The sequence below is a fragment of the Charadrius vociferus genome, unplaced genomic scaffold, assembly GCF_000708025.1.
Source record: "Charadrius vociferus isolate BGI_N301 unplaced genomic scaffold, ASM70802v2 scaffold82, whole genome shotgun sequence".
In the NCBI taxonomy this organism is placed as follows: Eukaryota; Metazoa; Chordata; class Aves; order Charadriiformes; family Charadriidae; genus Charadrius; species Charadrius vociferus.
Window position 1 is genome coordinate 3,171,811 of NW_009647401.1, and position 16,239 is coordinate 3,188,049.

At 40.7% G+C, this 16,239-nt stretch overlaps 1 protein-coding gene across 1 annotated transcript in view; it reads right to left on the reverse strand.

Moving 5' to 3' along the window:
* The window catches only part of EPB41L2 (erythrocyte membrane protein band 4.1-like 2), a 76,917-nt gene that overhangs the window by 56,689 nt on the left and 3,989 nt on the right, over positions 1 to 16,239 (reverse strand). The window lies entirely within an intron of this gene.

Sequence of the window (16,239 nt, forward strand, 5' to 3'; positions counted from 1 at the left end):
ACAAACAGACCACTAAAAGTCAGCGATCAGACCAGCAGAAGTAGCACACAAGTGTGAGCAGAACATAAGCAACATCTCTAGCTGTCTATACTGAAGAGGTTTTGAGGGGCAGAAATAAGATAAGAGGGCCGCCTTCTATCTGTGGATTTATGAACTCTCTCAGTACCCAACAGTTCCACTGGATACTCAAAAAACCCCAGTCTTAAAGTGTATTCTTCCTAAAAATAATAATTGTGGAAGTCAGTAACAAAAAAAAAAAAAAATAACATTTTTACTTGAGGTTAGTTTCAATATCATAGCGTGCTACTTTATAGTAGCAATTGAAGATCGATCATCGTTTTAACACACTCCTAATAAGACTGCTTGCTGTAGTATTACTACAGCTTAAGTCCCAAAGTTTTTCCTGTTCTTCTTGTATCTGGAACTGGGAAAGTAAACAAGGGCACCCTGTATCTCCCTAGTGCTGGTGATGAAAAACAGGCCCTGGCCTTACTTCTGCACACCAGGTTTTAGGGAAAAGATTTGTTGTACTGGAGATGGCAGCTGACAGGAGACAAAGTTTTAGAGCAGACGGCTCATAACACCTACTCCGGGGCAAGGAAGGCGAGAATTTCTTTCCACTGTTAAAACTGGAACATGAATAGCATGCAGGCTCCTGGTTTCAACCAACTCCTTCATGACTGTTCTGCTATTTGTGGCATTTATCAATGAGGCCACAACATGGCATTTTCAGAGGCCTGGCAGCCTAAAGGAATTTTTGCAGTTGCTTAACCTACAGATTTCAGCAGATGCCATACACCACTGCAATTCCACAGAAACGCCATCAACTGGCCCTGCGTAGGCCCTGGTGACACTGCAGCCATTGTCCCCTGCCGACAGCAGCAGAGCCCTCACAACATGCCCCAGCTCGGCACCTCCCTGCAGCTCAGCTCCACGGCACACAACGTCAAGGCCGGGAGGGGAGGCAGGGGGGAGAAAAGAAGGTATGCACTGAGCAAATAGTGAAGGCATTGTTGCTTTACTCCCCAGGAATCCAAAGCTTTATTTATTCAAGATTGCATTGTTCAGCAGACATTACAGTCCCAAAGATCAGAAAATTTTCAAAGAAACACTTATAAAATGAGCACATTTAGTAGCCCAAGCATCACAGTGAGGCAGTGGAACTTAAGAGTCACTTTCGAAATAGTGGGCTGTTTGGTACTTATGGAAATTTTACTCTTCAGGAAGACAGATGACTATTTCCCCTAGCAGTCTGAAGTAACCACTTAGTTTTCTTGACAGCCTCGCCTTCAGCTTAAGAAAGAAGTCAGCTATATAGAGAAGAGCTAAATCTAAACCACGAAAAGTATAAGCAAGAGAGGGTTTGAAGAAACTCAGCCTGCTTAGATGCATGTAATAAATATAATTTATCTCCATAAATCATCGTGCACATCAGTGATCACACCTTGCAAAGGCAAGTTCCAGGTATACATATTTCAGTAAAGGAAATCTACAGATAAGCGCAGAAATAATATATGCTATCATTAAGTCTGTAGTCGGTTGCTAATTATGTAGCTTTTTATAAAGTTCATTAATGAAAAACCACAGTTACAGCAACATAAAGCAGCGAAATTCACAGGAAACGTACTGCAAGTACAACAGTAGAATATTGCGGTTTCTTCTTAGGAAGTCATCGTCAACACATAACTTGGATACATTGGCAATGTCCACTGTATCTTTAAAGATCTTTTCATAAGTTTATAGCTCTTCCACATATGGAAAAAGACCACCATGCCATAAGACCAAGTTAGGTTAGTCTACTTTCTAGACAGCAGCACAATACAAAGAAGTTATAGCATCAGGAAATAACATTTACAGACCTCTGTTGTGGATTCAAAAGTGTAAGAAGCCTCTCAGTATCAGCAGTGGTTCTCATTATAAAATCGTACTTGTAAAATTAAACGGCTCCTAGTTCTTCAAATTTTTTTCACATCGTAATATAGTTTTAAAAATCTGCAAATGTATTTAATTTGCAAAACCAAACTTTTAAAGTGCAATTTCTTTGTAATCCCTTTGGGGACAGGCATTACTACACAGTTTAAACTATATGATGACATAATTTTTCTGGAAAACCCCATGCTCTTAGGACAGTGACTCTAAACAAGAATTGAAGTTACACAGAGAAGACAACTCTTGTGATCCAGTCATTTCAGAAGTTACAAACTGTTTAATAGATAGGTTTGCACAGTTTAATGTTTCTCTTTAAGCTTGATTCTATTTCTTTTTCTACCAGTTGTCTGAGGTGTCAAGTGATAGTCACAACCAATGCGTGAAATTATAAATGCTAAGCTTATATATGTAGGTATAGATACGCATTTATGTATAGGAATATACACACACATATATGTGTCTATAGCACAGCAAACATTAGCACTGAAAACAAGGAAATCTCCTTATTCCAGATTCTAATGCTGAAATGGCAGTAAAAGCAAAAGTCCATACTCAGCTCCCACAAGAAGGGACCATAATTCAGTCTAGCTATACAAAGAGGCTGAGAAGAAGTGAGGACAGGCTTGCAGAGCCACTAGTTTAAAACACAACAGTACTCAGAACAGCAGTATTCTCTATTGCTCCCAAGTTACGTTTTTTGTTTTTAAAGTCAGAACGTAGAAAGAACATACATAACCAAGGTTATTCCAGTACCAATTCTGAGTCTGTATTAAGACACTTCAGATGCCACCTCATAATACAACCACTTCATAAAACCTGGGGTAAGAAGGTTTCTGTCCTTTGCTCTTTTTGTGAGAAGGAGGTAAACTAGAGCAAAGCAGCAGACAAAGAATGGAAACTTCTATGCAGTTGGGAATTAGAATAGGATATTATGGATCTGTTTGCATATAAAAGAGTTGCCAGCTACAAATGCAATGTAAACACTAGTGATGTTCCTCAAGGCTACCAGCTCTGTTCAATATTTTTATCAGTGATCTGGATGCAATAGTTGAATGCACCATTATCAAGTTCGCTGATGATAACAAACTGGGAGGTGCTATTGCCTCTCTCAAAAGACAAGAGGCCTTGCAGAGAGATCTAGATAGACTGGAGCATCAGGCAATCATCAGTGGCATAAAACTGAACAAGTGCCAGATTCTGCACCTGGGATGGAGTAACACTGGGCACAAGTATAAACTGGGAAAGGAGGGGCCTGCAGAAAGGGATCTAGGGGTGCTGGTTGACAGCAGGCGCAATATGAGTGGTATAATTGACATGCTGGAGGGAAGGGATGCCATCCAGAGGGACCTGGACAATCTCAAGAAGTGGGTCCATGTGAACCTTATTAAGTTCAAAAAGGACAAGTGCAGCATCCTGCACCTGGCTCAGGGCAACCCCCGGTATCAACACAGGCTGGTGGATGAAGGGATTGAGAGTAGCACTGCAGAGAAGGACTTGGACTACTGGTGGGTGAAAAGCTGGACATTAGCCAGCAAGGTGCACTCACAGCCTAGAAAGCCAACTGTATCCTGGGCTGCATCAAAAGAAGCATGACCAGCAGGTTGAGGGAGGTGATTCTGCTCCTCTACTTCACTCTGGTGAGACCCCACCTGGAGCACAGGTCGGGGGGTGGAGAGGGAGGTGCTGATCTCTTCTCCCTGGGATCCAGTGATAGGACATGTGGGAATGGTTCCAAGTTGCACCAGGGGAGGTTTAGACTAGACACTAGGAAGCATGTCTTCCCTGAGAGGGTAGTCAAACAGTAGAACAGGCTTCCCAGAGAGGCAGTCGATGCCCCAAGCCTGTCAGTGTTTAAGAGGCATTTGGACAATGCCCTTAACAACATGCTTTAACTTCTGATCAGCACTGAATTAGTCTGGCAGTTGGACTAGATGATCATTGTATGTCTCTTTCAACTGAAAAATATTCTATTGTACTGTATTCTATTCTATTTCCTACCTCCTTTTCCTAGCAGTACATGCTGAGGAAATCTGATGACATTTCTTCCCAGGCCTGCACTAGCAGAAGGGATTGAATGGGTAAACATCTCCCATCCTAGGCACTGGCTCCATCCCTTCGTGGGAAGGAGACGCGTACCTTCTGATGGGGGCGAGAGCTCTGGATCATCAAGATAATTTAACCATCTGAACAAATTTGAGAAAAGCACGTGTGAAGTATGGGTTTTGCAAGTCTACTGTGTTCATCCAGTTTAGTCGGGTTTCCACAGGATGGCAAAACCCCGCATCTTTGACACTAGCAATGCTCAAAGATCAAGCCCTCAGTCCAAAGCAGGATGTGCTCCTGAACTAAATGATTACAAATGCGTTTTGAGGTGAGCAATACCTGTTATTTCCCTGTGGATTTTTTTTTTCTCCTCATACTATTTTTTAGAATTGCCTAAGCCATTTCCCATGGAAAAAAATCATAATAAAACAAGAGTCTAATAACAACAGTAGTCCATCAGAGCAAAGGTGCATCTAGCCCAATACTCGGTCTCCAAAGTGGCCAATCGTAAATGTCTAAAGGAGAGCACGAGTGGTGCAAGTCTACCTCTGCCAGGGTCCTGGGGGTCCTTATAGGCACCAATGGCTGGGAGTGGCCTGCCCTAGGATCCTCACCTCCACTGTCTCCTGTTAAGGGCCCAGGGGTCTTGTCTCAGCTCAACCTGGGTCCTAGAGTCCCTGCCTGAGCGATGTAGGCTTGCCCATCTCTGACCCTGTCTCCTAGATGGGCCTAGAACCTGCACTACGGAGAGCTGCTTTCCTGAATGGACACGTCAGGCCCAGGTCACAGCTTGTCATGCATATCTATATGCGTAACACAGCATAACCGTTCTACTCCCTGTGCTTACCGTGAGCTGAATAACAATGAGACTGTTATTTGCCTTTAGTGCCACGTTTTTTTCAGCTCCAAAACACTTTCAAAGACACATATCACAAAGGTTACAAATGGAAACAGGATTTGATTTTATTTTTCCAAATCTGCTTAAGAGCCCTTGCTCCTAAGCATTAACACAATGCACATGAGTAGCCAGGAGCAGGCTGACACATCCTTAGTTTAGCTTGGAAAAAAACATCCCTTGCAGTCTGGCAAAGGCAAGTCACAGAAAGTAGAAGCAGGAATAAGAGCCAATAAGCCCGTGTTTCCCAAGGAACAAAAACTTGAAGAATGAGGATTGGCACTGTTGACACACAAAAGGGAAGGACTGGAGCATCTCCCTTATGAGGAAAGGCTGAGAGAGCTGGGACTCTTCAGCCTGGAGAAGAGAAGGCTGAGGGGAGACCTTATAATTTCTTACAAGTATCTAAAGGGTGGGTTGAAGGAGGATGGAGCCAGACTCTTTTCAGTGGTTCCCAGTGACAGGACGAGGGGCAATGGGCACAAGTTGGAACATAGGAAGTTCCATTCAAATACACGGAAAAACTTCTTTATGGTTAGGGTGACAGAGCACTGGCACAGGCTGCCCAGGGAGGTTGTGGAGTCCCCTTCTCTGGAAATTTTCAAGACCCGCCTGGATGCAGTCCTGAGTAATGTGCTCTGGGCAATTCTGCTTTAGCAGGGGAGTTGGACTAGATGATCTCTAGAGGTCCCTTCCAACTCTGAAAATTCTGTGACTCGTGATTCCATGAAAAAAAGAATCATAGAATCGTCCAGGTTGGAAGGGACTTTTAAAATCATCGAGTCCAACCATCAATTTAACACTGCCAAAACCCACCACAAAACTGTGTCCCTAAGCACCATGGAAGAGGTGGCGTGTGGTACCCTGGTGTATTCTCAAAAGTATGATACATGTCAGTGCCAAGCGTACCTTTTGGCTTGGGGGTGGGGGGGGAAAATCACTCTGCTATGCTTCTTGGTTAGTGATGCATGAAAAGCACTCTCATGCCTGCCCTGCACTTGTATTGCACGCAGGGAGAGCTGAAAAGTGCCAGTTCCTGATGATGCAGCAAGCCTGGACACCTTCCAAGCATAAGCTGTTTTGCACAAGCAAGAACACCTGTAGATAGGGAGCAAGGGAATACCAGAGCTCTCTCCTGCTACAAACTTGCAACAGCAGACAGAGACAGAGAAAGCTAGGGCATGCAGGGCCCCTTCCAGGTTCAAGAGCCTTGACAAAATAGCCCAAAGGAGCCCTGACAAGGGGCCACGCTCAGTGCTGCAGAGGAGGGCAAAAACAACCCCAGGGACCATTGCCAGCCCACCCTGCGGGAAAAAAAAGCCTTGCTCCCCTCAGTTGCAAGGCACAAGAGGCCATCTTCATGGTGCATGAACAGCAGGCAGTAACCTAGCCAAAAAGGACCAGAGGAGCCCTGAAAAGTGGTCATGCTCAATACTGCAGAGGAAGGCAAAACCCCCCCAGAGACCACTGCCAATGTGCTCCAGGGGAAAATTCCTTCCTGACCCCAGAGCTGAGGGTCTGCTATTCCCTGAGCATGCGAGCAAGACCTGCCTCTTCGCCCCACAGGCTGGTCACGCCTCCCAGCAGATGCCCAAGCACTATTTTCTCTCAACCTGGAGAGATCTCAGTGGCTTCCAAGAGCAGCAAAATGCCTCTGGCCTGATCAACCTCGGGGACAAGAATCCTTCCCACACCTGGCAGGACACCAGTGAGTGCTCCAAAGCACTGGGACCCCTTGCAACACCTATGCATCCCATTTCTTACAGCTCCTAGCACCTGGCTTTCCATAGAATGAGGACAGTGAGCTTGGCAGTGCTCCTCAAGAGGGTATTCCCTTGGTCTTGCCACTGCTCTCCAGGTGAAAAGGCCTGAGAGCCTTAATCACCTCTAGGTGTTGGTGGTTCTTCTCATCTCCTGAGGAGCTGGGGTCTGTTCCCCAAAGGCTGAAGCAGGATTTCAGTCCATCAGATGAGCTTTGAACACGGCCCTGCCGGGAGCTGCTCTTGCAGCAGAGAACGTCCAGCAGACTCATCCAGCCTCCAGTCTTTCTCCCTCAGCCACCTCCTCCAAGTAATTCCACTGGTTCCTCAAGGACTTCCTCTCAGAAGTCTTCAGGCTGCCCCTGGGCCAGCTCTGTCCCAACAGCGAATCTGAGCAGCCTGGCAGTGGGACACAGCAGGATGTCCACAGCAGGATATCCTGCCCCAGGGCATTGTGACTGCTACACTGCAGGGTGGTGGCACCATGACACGGGGGTGATGGGGCTCCCCACAACCCTGCCTACTGCCCCTCTGCCCAGCATCTTTTGGAGGAAAACCTTTAGGGTGCTGGCCCTGAGACAGTCCCTGTGCCCATGAGGGTGTCCCTACCCTTGGTGGCCGTGCATTGGGCACAGCTGCCAGGCTTCCCTAACACATCCTCTGCCATGCAGCTCTCAAGGACAAACCTAGTGCTGTTACTCTTCCCTCAGGCCACGGCAGAAACCAACCCTGCAGCCCTGAGACCACCCCTATTAGCCTTCTCCTCTCTGTGCCAGAGCTTACATCCATCACTGCCATGCAGTGAGGAGGACCCAGGGACTTGATCCGGCTGGACACAAACCCTTTTCTGGGGGTGTAAAGGGGGTGATTTGCACAGCCGCAGGCTGGAGAAAAGCCAAGGTGTAATTAGAGCCATAGGCTGGGATGGATGGCGCCAACAGACCGCCATGGAAATAACACAGGCTTTAAAAAACAAGTGAGCAGAAGTTACACTGGTGTGGTGGAAAGGTTGGTCATTTTCAGACCTAGAACATCTGGATCCATGTCCAAAGCACAGCAAGGCAATGATGACTCTTCTAAACTGTAAAAATAGCCAATTGCTGCTATCACCATGACATTCCCTTTTCCCACTGAAACCAAGCTGCAGAGTTGGCCGTGTTTATATGTGATACAAAACTCATTTCAGCCACTTTCAGAGCTCATTTGTGACTTTAACCTTTCTGAGAGTTATTTGCTTACTTTGATTTGTGGGAAGAAGTTCAGATCTTATCTAAAACCCTGGCAAACCTCTTTTTCCTTCGGGATTTAGTATTTTGAGTACTGAAAGAGAAAGGAAGGTACTATACTTGTCATTTTGTATGTCGGTGCCAAAATTGGTATGTATATTCATTCTATGTAAATAAGGGCATTTATACCATACACACTCATTTGGTTGTAGTGATGCCAGGGGTGAAAGAAAGGGGTTTGGTTCCCTCTGCATGAACTTCACAGAGCATCTTTTGGCTTTGAGAGACTTCACACATAAACATTACTTTCAGTGGTGTCTATTGAAACTGGACCAGTATTTTAAAAATGTGTCAAATGTAACGTCATCCTTATTTTTATTTTTCTAAACAAAATATGTTGTACTTTAAACAGACCACTTAGGTTAATTCAAACACTAGTCTACACATCTGAGCAGTCAGGAAAAAGATTTGCAAATCAAAACTCAAATACAATTACACATCTTTTCCGTATCAAATTCATTCAGGCTTTTCTTATTTCAGGGTTAAAAACTGATCTAAATTGTACATTAAGCAAACATATTTTTACTTTGTATTAGCAAACTGTAAGTAACCGTAGAATCTGTGTCAACTCCAATATATTTCACTTGTTCGTACGTGCATAAAATACAGTCAATGCTGGCATCTTTTAAATGCCTTTTGTTATAAATATTTAATTAGACCTCTGAGTGAATGTAGTAAACAAACGCAATAGGATCTTCATTTGTTTCTAACAAGTAATCATTCTGCAGTTAAGACTTCTTTTTTGTTTGTTTGTTTAAACTGTGTTATCCTGACTAAACCCTAGATTACACATAAAGCAAAAAATCTAATCAAGTCTTTATTGCAGACCTCAAATTTAATGATAAAATTTCCTCTCAACTACCTAAGAAACCACAGAACAAGAGCGGGGAAAAAAAGCAAGGTGATTTTTTCCGCCCTCATGAAAGCAAGAAGCACATGTAGATCACCCTGAAAGATCAATAACTTCCACCTGCTCCCACAGATAACAATTATCAAGAAAGCAGAATGGAAAAAATATGTCATTTGCACTGTGCTAAAGAAAATTTAAAAATTGCTTCTAGAAATTTACTCTCAAGTATTCCAACAGTCTGCTCACTTAAGCTATTAAAACTCAACTGTCATTCCATCTCACAAATATTGCACTACTGAATCATGAACCTAAATTATTTATCCTTTCATATGGTTCTGTCATTTCAAGTAAGCACAAAGATTCTGTCATTTACAATTTTTAGCGAATACCACTCAATCTCTTTCATCCTCACACAGCTTCTCTGATAGCCTTATATGTTGTTATCCCTGTAAGTGAACTGATCTTCTTTAAAGAAAGTAATAAAAGGTAACTGAAAGTTCATAACAGTTCACAGCCTGCGTAAGTTGTTTTAAGTCATGTTCCTCCAGAACCATTCAAACAATAGCTTATTCCTCTTTCCTTCTCTCCAGGTATTCATGTATTACTCTGAGGAGTCTGAGACTACATGGACATTTCCTCTAGGAGTTACAATAGTTTTAAGGTTAAAATAAATTAATTGCTCGTGCTCTATGTATGCACATATTGTGTATGTGTAACTTACTTTCGTTAGTATAATACTTCCATACAATATTATTTCATTATATATTTCAGAAGTTTCCTAGCAATGAAGAGCTTTGGACATTTTTACTTTAAAGCTACAGAATGCAAAAAATCAATCTATTTTAGAATCATAGAATTGCTGAGGTTGGAAGGGGCCTTTAAGATCATCAAGTCCAACCATCAACCTAACCTGACTAAACTACCTCTAAACCATGTCCCCAAGTACCACATCTACCCTTTTTTTAAACACCTCCAGGGATGACAAATCCACCACCTCCCTGGGCAGCCTATTCCAATGTTTAATAACCCTTTCAGTGAAAAAATGTTTCCTAATATCCAATCTGAACCTCCCCTGACATAACTTGAATCCATTTCCTCTCGTCCTATCACTTGTCACCAGGGAGAAGAGGTCAGCCCCCACCTCTCTACAACCTCCTTTCAGGTAGTTATAGAGAGGGATAAGGTCTCCCCTCAGCCTTCTCTTCTCCAGGCTAAACAACCCCAGTTCCCTCAATTGTTCCTCATAAGACTTGTAAATAAGACTTTTGTTAATACGGAACCTGTGGACTTAAGGAACTTCATACATTTTAGACTAAAAGTTAAAGGGCTTAAATACAACGTTTCAATTGAGGTTATTTTGCTTCCTGATAAAACTTTCCTGGTTCCCAAAAACCAAAATAAAGCAAGTTTGAAGAGTGGCTGGTATCAAAGTTCATAACACTACTCCCACTTAGTTTTTAATTCTTCAGAGCGAGTAGCCAAGATACAGAGTAATCATTTACAGACCACAGAGACTTATTTTACCGACTATCCAAGATACCAATGCAGACCCCCGATGGTACAATTGCCTGCAGTTCATTTCTGGGAAAAAAATCAAAGACCACGAAACACTACAGTAAGAATTTCGAATTACAATGAGCTGAGGCATGTTTCCCCTGGTACAAGGCTTACTTGATTATACTGACAGGTCATGGACTTTTCTGGGAAATAGTGGAGTACCTTAAATGTTGTATCTACAGTGGCATTCAGACAGGTATATCTGGAGAAGTTATACTCAAGAAAAAGACTCTAAACCAAGTTCTTCAAATTTGCATCTACAAAAACAAAGTAATAAAAGTATAAATATAGATGAAGAAAAAGCTGAAGGAAATCATCACAAAAGAAGCTGAAATACCTGTTTAAACAGTTCTGTAGAAAAAGAATTATTGACTTAAAGTTCAAACTGGCAAGCTGACACCAGTCAGAAGAGACCTATTAAGGCAAAATGAAGAGTTCTAAAGGCAAGAGAACAGATAGATTACTCTCAGAGGTGATAAATTAATTTACAAAGTAAATCTCAAGAGAAGTATCTGAGATGTGCTTTATGTTGGAAGCCAAACATCAACCATGTCAGGCATGCCCTGGGCAACAGGAAAGACATGCAAAAACAAGCCAGAAGAAATAATTCCATTGTCAAACAACAGTAGGTGGCTGAAAAAAAGAAATTAAAGCAATTATCAATATACAAAACATAAAAGTGGTAAAGAAACAAGAAGGATACCAACGTACCTGTAGTCCTACAGCAACATTTAATGACAAATTCTGAACTACAGAACAGCATCAAATTTTAGTCATTTGCAAAGATGTGCCTATATCACAGTAAAAATATTCACCATGAGTGAACTCGTTTTTACTCCCCACAATTTCATATATAAGCTCATGTATCAACATGTTAAAGCTATTTTTTTTCTAACTGAGCATCTCCTATCAGTTTCTATTCTGTGGCACTCACCAACAAATGACACAATATGTCAGAGAGGACATGCGCAGGAATTTGCTTTCAGAAACATTTTGTCACAGAAACCAATTTTTTTTTTTTTTTTACTCTGAAGTATCTCTCAATGCATTCTGCATGTCATATACAAATATGCTTTTTTCTTCTATAAAGTGCTTTGACTCAATATAGATTCCAAGAAAATGTCTTGTCACACAGAAATTATGTCAATTTAATTTTAACTTCAAATTGTAATAAATCCTAATTTTATTCCTATAATACAGACTAAATTTGCACATTTACCTAATCCATTCAAAATAAACTAAAATAATTCCAGGTAGAACAAAATGCACATCCATGCAAATTTTGTACCATTATAGCTTAATCCATTCAAAATAAACTAAAATAATTCCAGGTAGAACAAAGTACACATCCATGCAAATTTTGTACCGTTATAACAAAGTTTACAATTGCATTGCAATTTGTGCTGGTTTATTTATTTGTTTTTTAAGATAGTACATAGATTGTCATCAGAGTTCCTTATAAATATTTACTCCCAAAATTCAACTCCTTTCTGAAGATTCCAGGGGGAAAATATAAATTAAAAAAAGGTAGAGTGACATGATACACGATTCCCTTATGCAAAACCTACTTCTACCCCTGACCTTTTCAGTTGACAATAATGTAATAATAACCTTTGCTTACAGGGCATAGGGATAAGGAGCCCTAGAGGACTCCCATTTTTCCCGTATAAACAGGAAAAAGTTTTACATTGGAATTTCACAATTCACTTGCGAAACTCCACGATCAAACCAAAACCCAGAACATCTTCACAATTGTTGCTCAGCTAGAAACAAAACAAACAAACAAAAAAAAAACAATCAAAGAACAGAAGAGATAGCAAGATGCCACTATCTACTTACTGTCCCTGTCTACTGGTTACTGTCACAGACATACTCCATTTTCACCTCAGCAAATTGTATGCCTTTTATATTGCAGCCCTTGAACGTCAACCTGACTAATGGCACTGGGTGGGGGAGGAAGATGCTTGGGAAAAAAGATTCATGAGAAGCATCTGCAAATAAACCTATATTTTCTTGCCAAATTTAACACTACTGTTTGTTAAAAGATGGTTTTCCCTTTAATATTAAAGTGCAGAAATCTTACCCTAAAACAGCTACATCAGGCCATTTAAAAAAGTCAACTTCTTTCTGAATCTGCGTATAGACTAGCAGCCAGGTTTTTCTTCAGTGAAACTGAAGCTTCTCAGAAACAATTACCTATGATGCCATGTGCAAGCAGCGGCAACCACATGGAAATACCATTTCTGCTGCATATAATTCAATATTCTGTGCATAAAAAAAGTTAAGAAATAAAGAAAAATAACTTCAAAGCATGTCAGTCTCAACCACTCAATGACAAATGTTTCAATATCAAACATCATCTCTGAAGGAAAACTTTTGCAGTTCATCATTACTTACAGGTAATGATCCAGAAAGCTGGAATAAGTAACACCAGCCACTTTAAGAAGTGCGTGTTACCAGAGGCATAAGGAAGGCTGACAGAGCACACAACACAACTAATCATCACAGAGCGCTCCAAGATGCAACAGGCTGCAGACAGAACCTCCAAAGAATTCCTGGGCTTGTTCATTACTCTCTCCAAGTAATGGTATCAAGAAACTCTATAACAGAAATCTTAAAAAAGGATGTGGGATGTATTCAGACAACTTCCGACAACTTCTAGTGCTACAAAAGAGAGACTTGGAGTAGTTTTGTGTATAAACTGGACCTGGAGTTGGCAAGAAATTTATTTTCCATCCTCCTCCATTTATCACTTCTATTACGTGCAATCTATTATGTCCCATTAATTCCTCTTCCACACTTACCAGGTGCATAGAGAAGGAAGGAACTCAGGTATGTGTATAAAATAACAGAAGTAAGAACCTCAGAATGGTAGGGATTGGAAGGGAGCTTCGGAGATCGTCTAGTCCAATCCCCCTGCCAAAGCAGGTTCACCTACAGCAGGTTGGACAGGAACACATCCAGGCAGGTTTTGAATATCTCCAGAGAAGGAGACTCCAAAGAGTGCTATGCAGAAATCAGAGAGAACCATAGACCTGGTGAAATTCATAAACTTTGATCTGGGAAGTATATTTCCTCAAACAGTATGAGTGACCACTATTGCTTGTCTCGAAGGAAAAAAGGAAAAAAAAAGGAAAAAAAGGTTTGGACATATTTTTTCTGCAAAGAAAAGGAAATCTAAAATACAATTTACCCCCCCACTCCCTCCTGCTAGAGGATGACATAGGACAGCAATGCCCATCATAAAGCTGAGAACATAGCTTTTCCTCAGATATCTTTGGGAACAACTTATCTCTCACTGTTGTCATGGTTCCAAAGTAAATTAGCACTTGTAAAGGAAAATTAGGATGCTGTTCATTCAAATACACCAGAAAAATGCATGAACGGATAAGCTATTCAGTGGGATGATAGGGCCTTAAAGAAATGCCCTTAACTGTGAATGCAATACAAACTTACATTGTTCCCGATTCCTTTTTCCCCAAGGACCTTCATGTTGATATCTTTTGTAGGAAAGAAAAATCAAGAAAGGAGAACAAAACTGTTTCAGCTGAATTAAAGGGTCACTGGCTGCACTGAAGAATTACAATCAAAGAAACTGAGACAGTTTAAGTGATCAAATTTGTTATTTCAAATGCTAAATAATTATTTTGAAAGGCCAATCTTAACTAAACAGATCAAGATCATGAAGAGAGCGGACCTTGCAGCAACTTGTGTCCACTCAAGAGCACATTTACCTGCACTGCAACTTCCAGAAAATAGTAAAATTTGTGTTAAGGGAAGGCTATTCTCAAAGCAGCTTAACTCTTCCCTCTTTGAGGTGAACTATGTTGATAATACACATAATTAAATACAATTTTTGATGTATTTGAACACAGATGCTGCAGAACACTTAGACTGAGAGGCACTGAAGGATAAAATGGTAACATTTGAGTTTGGTTATGAAAACACATCAAGGATTAGATATGAGTACCTTTTACTTAAAACAGTAAACCTGCTTCACGTAACCAACAAACATTTGCTAAAGATTATCATTTTCTCAATCTTGCCCTGAAAATTCTTTTCCCTCACTCCCTCAGTTAAAAACAAAGACACTGCTACGCATGTCATCACACAGCTCTCAACTGACAAGACAAGAAGATCCTTGAGCAATATTGGGATTATTATTATAAAAACCAATCTGTGGTAACCAGGACAGAACCCAGTATCTCAACATACACAAACTGGCTTCAGTCATAGCACAATTACAGACTTCAACTACTCACTTAAATTAACCCCTCTACTTATCTCAGCTTCATATTACAGAATTCAAGTGTTGAAGAATATAGCTGAACTCAATTTTCAGCAAGTTAGGATATCCAATTGTCACTTGATAAATAGTATATTTCTAAAAAACGTTTAGTGAAGCATGGAGAGCCTGGTCCAGACCAACCTCTATATAGCTTTTGCTGCTTAGTCTAAATCTCATAGATAATACACTTTTAAAGACTAATTCCAGATGAACTACTTTTGTTAACCTTAACAAAAACCTGTAACCTCTTTTCCAGTACAATTATTTTATGTAATCTACAAAAGCTCACTAGCATCTTATGGAATTGAAACATCATTTTTTTTAAGTTTGAAAGAATTCATTCTATATCCAGTCACCTTTGTTTGAGAAATCAATCTAATTAACTTGTACCAAACATATCACTTTTCAAAATAAAGAACAAAACCAGCTTCAATGGGTTGGGGGGTGGGGGAAGACCTGTTTTTTTGTATGTTCTATGAAAGAGGGTTTAGTTCTTTCACTATTCAAAATTCAAAATCCATGTTATAAAAAATTAAGTTGTTGAAGTGTTTTAATGCACTGGAGCTGAAGAAATGTAGCCACAAATATGTCTAGAACTAAATTAAGCTCACAAGGCAAAAGGGAATATAAGCAGGACAGAAATCTAACCACCACATGAAAAGCAGCTTAGAGAGCAGTTTCCGGTCTTCTGAAGTTGCATGTCTTCCTAAGCATGCAGACTGCTGTCAGAGGATATTCTGTACTTTCAGGAAAAAAAGAAAAACAAATGGACAGAAAAAAATAATGGTAATTAAAAGTAAAAAAAAAAAACCTGTCAGAACTGAGACACAGGAAGACAGATAGCACCTCAATCTATACTAAGATTGCTTTTTACAATAAACGAAAAAAAGAAGGAAATAAGATAGGTGTCAGACTAAACAATGGGCCTAGATCATGGAATTCAACGAGCTGCTATTTTAGAAGCTGTCTAATGGGGACTGCTAGGGATATGTCCGAAATCATCTGTACTCCCAAACAGTATAAAGTGCAGTCTTCCAACGCGGAACATGCCTGAGGAAGTTCTTCATTATTTAGAAATTTATTGTCTTGCTTCAAAAAAGCTAGAGAAAAAGAGAGACTTGGACAACAGTGATAAACAGATGAGATTTTATGGAATTGCTTTTTCCTGCAAGTGACCATCTTGCTAAAATGGCCACATACAAAACTAGTACTTTTGAGAATCTAAGACGACATAAAAAAGAAAAAAATGAGTTTCCCTTCATACTCTAACTTCAAAATATAAAAAATATTTTCTACTGAATTATGTTGTTTCTCCATTTGTATTTTTTCAGCAACAGCACCTTTTCAGTAAACTCCGAATCCTCTCAAAGGTATCTTTCTAAAGTGAAAATTGTAGAGCACATATATATATATTGCTGGCATGAGGATTAGTATTTCACCAAAGTCAGAATGTTCATTTCATAGAATCATAGAATTGCTAAAGTTGGAAGGGACCTTTAAGATCATCAAGTCCAACCATCAACCTAACCTGACTAAACCACCTCTAAACCATGTCCCCAAGTACCACATCTACCCTTTTTTTAAACACCTCCAGGGATGGCGAATCCACCACCTCCCTGGGCAGCCTATTC